Here is a 6,918-nt window from a genome sequence, read left to right on the forward strand (position 1 = left end):
GTACAGGATGGCAGGCAGGCTCAGGGTCAGGCAGAGGTCAGGGTCAGGGCAGGCAGAGGTCAGGGGCAGGCAGAGGTCAGGGGCAGGCAGAGGTCAGGGTCAGGGCAGGCAGAGGTCAGGGTCAGGGCAGGCAGAGGTCGGTAATCCAGATAGATGGGGTAAAGGTACAGGATGGCAGGCAGGGTCAGGGTCAGGCAGAGGTCGGTAATCCAGATAGATGGGGTAAAGTTACAGGACGGCAGGCAGGGTCAGGGTCAGGCAGAGGTCGGTAATCCAGATAGATGGGGTAAAGGTACAGGACGGCAGGCAGGGTCAGGGTCAGGCAGAGGTCGGTAATCCAGATAGATGGGGTAAAGGTACAGGATGGCAGGCAGGGTCAGGGTCAGGCAGAGGTCGGTAATCCAGATAGATGGGGTAAGGGTACAGGATGGCAGGCAGGCTCAGGTTCAGGGCAGGCAGAATGGTCAACCCCGGGGAAAACTAGGAAACAGGAACAATCAAGAGACAGGAGCAGAGGGAAAACCACTGGTAGGCTTGACGAAAACAAGACGAACTGGTAACAGACAAACAGAGAACACAGGTATAAATACACAGGGGATAACGGGGAAGATGGGCGACACCTTGAGGGGGGATGGAGACAATGACAAAAGACAGGTGAAACAGATCAGGGTGTGACAGATGGGTCATCTGGGGAAGTGGAGTCTTTTGCTTAGACGTGCAGCTAGCTAACTCGCTAGCTAACTAACTCGCTAGCTAACTAAATAACCATAATCCCAACCCATAGCTACAGTACAGACACATTTTCATAGCTAGTCACCGTACTGAAATGCTGTAGTATACAGTGCATTCGGGAAAGTATACATCTTGTTATGTTACAGCCTTTCTGTAAAATGTATTAAATAGTGTTTCTCCCTCATCAATCTGCACACAATACCCCATAATGACATCACAATACTCCTTAATGACATCACAATACCCCTTAATGTCAAAGCAAAAACATTTTTTTGTGCAAATTTATATAAAAATGTTTAAAAAAATAAAACATTTCTCTGCAGATCCTCTCAAGCTCTGTCAGGTTGGATGGGGAGCATCGCTGCTCAGATATTTTCAGGTCTCTGCACAGATGTTTGAATCGGTTCAAGTCCGGGCTCTGGCTGTGCCACTTAAAGATATTCAGAGACTTGTCCCGAAGCCACTCCTGTGTTGTCTTGGCTGTGTGCTTAGGGTCGTTGTCCTGTTGGAAGGTGAAACTTCGCCCCAGACTGAGGTCCTGAGTGCTCTGGAGCAGGTTTTCATCAAGGATCTCTCTGTACTTTGCTTTGTTCATCTTTCCTTCAATCCTGACTAGTCTCCCAGTCCCTGCCACTGAAAAACATCCCCACAACATGATGCTGTCACCACCATGCTTCGCTGTAGAGATGGTGCCAGGTTTCTTACAGACGTGACGCTTAGCATTCAAGCCAAATAGTTCAATCTTGGTTTCATCAGACCAGATAATCTTGTTTCTCATGGTCTGAGAGTCCTTTAGGTGCCTTTTGGCAAACTCCAAGCAGGCTGTCATGTGACTTTTACTGAGGAGTGGCTTCCGTCTGGTCACTCTACCACAAAGCCCTGATTGGTGGAGTGCTGCAGAGATGGTTGTCCTTCTGGAAGGTTCTCCCATCTCCACAGAGGAACTCTGCAGCTCTGTCAGAGTAGCCATCAGGTTCTTGGTCACCTCCCTGACCAAGGCCCTTCTTCCCCTGATTGCTCAGTTTGGCCAGGTGGCCAGCTCTAGAAAGAGTCTTGGTGGTTCCAAACTTTTTCCATTTAAGAATGATGGAGGCTACTGTGTTCTTGGGGACCTTCAATGCTGCAGACATTTTTTGGTACCCTTCCCCAGATCTGTGCCTCGACATAATCCTGTCTCAGAGCTCTACCGACAATTCCTTCGACCTCATGGCTTGGTGTTTGCTCTGACATGCACCTTCAACTGTGGGACCTTATATAGACAGGTGTGTGCATTTCCAAATCATGAATTTGAATTTGAATCATGAATTGAATTTACCACAGTTGGACTCAAGTTGTAGAAACATCTCAAGGATCCAGGATGTATCACAACCGGCCGTGATTGGGAGTCCCATAGGGCGGCGTACAATTGGCCCAGCGTCATCTGGGTTTTGCCGAGGTAGGCCGTCATTGTAAATAAGAATTAGTTTTTAACTTGCCTAGTAAAATAAACGTTAAAAAAATAAATAAGGATGATCAATGTTGACAGGATGCACCAATGTCGAGTCTCATAGCAAAGGGTCTGAATACTTATATAAATAAGGTATTTCTGTTGTTTTTTAAATATTTAATACATTTGCAAAGATTTTCACTTTGCTTTGTCAATATGGGGTATTGTTTGTAGATTGATGAGGAAATAGTTTATTTAATTCATTTTTAGACTGAGGCTGTAACGTCTCAAAATGTGAAAAAAAGGGAAAAGGTCTGAATACTTTCTGAATGCTGTAAAACAACTCTATGGGGGGGGGGGGGGGGGGGGGCTATAAAACCTGTGCTTTAAAAAAAATATATATATGTTTTATATTTTCCTAAATTCTGTTTTCTCAGTAAAAAGAAAATCCTTTTTTTTTTATTGTTTTTTTTTGGTTTTTCACTCTCAAAATTAGAATTGTTGATTGAGAAACAATGAAATGTGATGTTCTAAGTCCAATGATTTAAATCGCATCAGAAGACACATTTCTTTACATCTGGAAGGAGTGTAAATTCCCCTTTAATTGCACATCTGGCCCCTTTAATTACGCATCTAACGAGTGAGGAATGTGATGCGGTCCAGTGATGGTTCTGTACTGATGCTGCTCCTTTCACTGCAAAGTTTACAAATAATAAATAATAGACAAACGCCCGCACCAATCAGACAGACAGGGGCAATATTTCTGTAAATTAATTGGCAGATATTGTGTTTAGATTTGGCTTTTTAAGCCAATAGTGGCTAACCAGGGGGTGGGATAGTGTCTGTGTTGCTTATATTTGCTAGTAGCTGGGAGCTTGTGATCAACCTGTTGGAGACCTGTGACCGAGAAAATGTTAGGAACATGCCCTCATTTCACAAGATCCACTTCTCCTTCAGAAGGAGGAGGAGGAGGAGGAGGAGGAGGAGGAGGAGGAGGAGAGAGGAGAGAGGAGAGAGGAGGAGAGGAGACCTAGTGGCCCAGAGGGGGAGGGATAGAGCGAAGGAGGGGGAGGAGAAGGAGAGAGGAGGAGGAGAAGGAGAGAGGAGGAGAAGGAGAGAGGAGGAGAGAAGACCTATAGTCCGTTGAAGTGTTTTCCTCCCAGATGCCAAAGTAACTCCCCCTCTGGTTTCAATCGTTTTTTCACCATTTTATCCCCATTGGGGATATTTATTTTTTAACCACTTCCAATAAGGTCTGTGTTTTGTATAGTCTCACGCTGGCATGGTGTTTTGATAACCCTGTAAATCTCTCTCGGACAAGGGGACTTTTAGCAATATATTCGGCTCTATTTACTCTCAGAGTAGCTATCATGCAAGACTACACATCCCTGCCGGAAGCTCCTGCACGTCAGGCTCCTGAGTGTCTCAGCGGTCTAAGGCACTGCATCTCAGTGCCAGAAGCGTTACTACAGACCCTGGTTTGATCCCGGGCTCTATCACAACCGGTCGTGATCGGGAGTCCCATAGGGCGGCGCACAATTGGCCCAGCGTTGTCCGGGTTAGGGGAGGGTTTGGCTTGGGTAGGCCGTCATTGTAAAATAGTAATTTGTTCTTAACTGTCAAGCCTGGTTAATTAAAACATCTCTAGCCAAAACATTTGATGTCAGCTAGCTAGCTGGCTTCTATCTTTCTTTGTCTCATCATCCTCCTCTCCTCCTTCTCCTCCTCCTTCACTCTATCCCTCCCCCTCTTGGCCACTAGGTCTCCTCTCCTCGCTTTCACTCTCCTCCTCTCTTTTCCATTCCTCCTTCTCCTTCTCCCTATCTCTCTCCTCCTCTCTTTCCTGGTCCTCCTCCTTCTCCCTATCTCTCTCTCTCTCTCCTCTCTTTCCTGTTCCTCCTTCTCCTCCTCTCTCTCTCTCTCTCCTCCTCTCTTTCCTATTCCTCCTTCTCCTCCTCCTTCTCCCTATCTCTCTCTCCTCCTCTCTTTCCTGGTCCTCCTCCTTCTCCCTATCTCTCTCCCTCCTCTTTTCTATTCCTCCTTCTCCTCCTCTCTCTCTCTCTCTCTCTCCTCCTCTCTTTTCTATTCCTCCTTCTCCTCCTTCTCCTCTCTCTCTCTCTCTCTCTCCTCCATGGGAAAGCTAGTTAAGTGTAATTGTGGTCATTTGTCCTGGAAGCTGTGGTAGCAACACTGGCTCCACCACTCTGAGGCCAGATTAGTGTGTGTGCATACCATGGTGGATGTTCTGTTAATTTGAGTGTGTGTGTGTGTGTGTGTGTGTGTGTGTGTGTGTGTGTGTGTGTGTGTGTGTGTGTGTGTGTGTGTGTGTGTGTGTGTGTGTGTGTGTGTGTGTGTGTGTGTGTGTGTGTTCCACAAACATTCTTCTGCCGTACCGTCAATCCGATGACTGTCCAGCCTCGCACGAGAGCCACGCCGCCACAGCGGTCGAGCCACAATGCCAGCCCTGAGGACTCAAATTACGGCACACACACACACACACACACACATTATCTGTGCAATGTCCGTACAGACATTGCATCCAACAGAGGATCAAAAGTATTCTCTAACAGTAAACACACTCTCTGTTTTTTTCACTCATCCTGTCGGAGTCTTTTTGGTACAGTACAGTCATTATCTAACAGTAAACACACTCTGTTGGAGTCTTGTTGGTACAGGACATTTATTATCTAGATCTTCATGTCCCTTCACTCCTCATCAGGCTGGTCCATCTGGTGTTTGGAGACAGAGCGACTGAGGAAGCGAGTGACTCATCACCCTCTCTTTCCCTCATCCCACCCCTCCCTCCCTGCATCAGCCACCCTTTGGTCCCCATCTCTCTGGTCCCCATCTCTCTGGTCCCCACCTCTCTGGTCCCCACCTCTCTGATTCCCCATCTCTCTGATCCCACCTCTCTGATTCCCCATCTCTCTGATCCCACCTCTCTGATCCCACCCTCTCTGATCCCCACCTCTCTGGTCCCCATCTCTCTGGTCCAACCTCTCTGGTCCCCACCTCTCTGGTCCCCACCTCTCTGATCCCCATCTCTCTGATCCCCACCTCTCTGATCCCCATCTCTCTGGTCCCCATCTCTCTGATCCCATCTCTCTGATCCCACCTCTCTGATCCCATCTCTCTGATCCCACCTCTCTGATCCCATCTCTCTGATCCCACCTCTCTGATCCCACCTCTCTGATCCCCACCTCTCTGGTCCCCACCTCTCTGGTCCCCACCTCTCTGGTCCCCACCTCTCTGATCCCATCTCTCTGATCCCACCTCTCTGATCCCATCTCTCTGATCCCACCTCTCTGATCCCACCCTCTCTGATCCCCACCTCTCTGGTCCCCATCTCTCTGGTCCAACCTCTCTGGTCCCCACCTCTCTGGTCCCCACCTCTCTGATCCCCATCTCTCTGATCCCCACCTCTCTGATCCCCATCTCTCTGGTCCCCATCTCTCTGATCCCATCTCTCTGATCCCACCTCTCTGATCCCATCTCTCTGATCCCACCTCTCTGATCCCACCTCTCTGATCCCATCTCTCTGATCCCACCTCTCTGATCCCACCTCTCTGGTCCCCATCTCTCTGGTCCCCATCTCTCTGATCCCCATCTCTCTGGTCCCCACCTCTCTGATCCCACCTCTCTGGTCCCCATCTCTCTGATCCCCATCTCTCTGGTCCCCATCTCTCTGATCCCATCTCTCTGATCCCACCTCTCTGATCCCACCTCTCTGATCCCATCTCTCTGATTCCCCCTCTCTGGTCCCCATCTCTCTGGTCCCCACCTCTCTGGTCCCCATCTCTCTGATCCCCATCTCTCTGATCCCATCTCTCTGATCCCCATCTCTCTGGTCCCCATCTCTCTGGTCCCCACCTCTCTGATCCAACCTCTCTGGTCCCCACCTCTCTGATTCCCCCTCTCTGATCCCCATCTCTCTGGTCCCCATCTCTTTCTAATCCCTTTCTACCCCCCCGTCTCATCCTTTCTCTCTCTCTCTTTCATCCATCTATCTCTCTCTCTCTGCCCGAACCATATTTACCATATGTGGAGAGGGACATAACACACACACACACACACACACACACACACACACACACACACACACACACACACACACACACACACACACACACACACACACACACACACACACACACACACACACACACACACACACACACACTGTTCATCATACGCTCTTCATCATACGCTCTTCATCATGCTCTTGTTACATTGTTCATCAGTCATTTGTTTTAGTGAAATGTAAAGTTTAGCCACCTGGGATGAAGCAGAACTCCCTGTTGCAGCCCTAACTGACTCAATCACCCAGAACTCCCTGTTGCAGCCCTAACTGACTCAATCACCCAGAACTCCCTGTTGCAGCCCTAACTGACTCAATCACCCAGAACTCCCTGTTGCAGCCCTAACTGACTCAATCACCCAGAACTCCCTGTTGCAGCCCTAACTGATTCAATCAGATTCTGAGAATCATGTTCATCATGGTATTAATGTAATCGATGCATTATCTAATTAATTATCTACCCATCTCTCTCTCTTCCTCTCTCTCTTCCTCTCTCTCTTCCTCTCTCTCTCTTCCCCTCTCTCTTCCTCTCTCTCTCCCTTCATCTCTCTCTTCTCTCTTCCTCTCTCTCTTCCTCTCGCTCTCTTCCCCCCTCTCTCTTCATCTCTCTCTCCCCTCTCTCTCTCTCTTCCTCTCTCCCCCTCTCTCTTCCTCTCTCTCTTCCTCTCTCTCTTCCTCTCTC

Source organism: Salmo salar, chromosome 14, assembly GCF_965601325.2.
Source record: "Salmo salar chromosome 14, fSalSal1, whole genome shotgun sequence".
Lineage (NCBI taxonomy): Eukaryota > Metazoa > Chordata > Actinopteri > Salmoniformes > Salmonidae > Salmo > Salmo salar.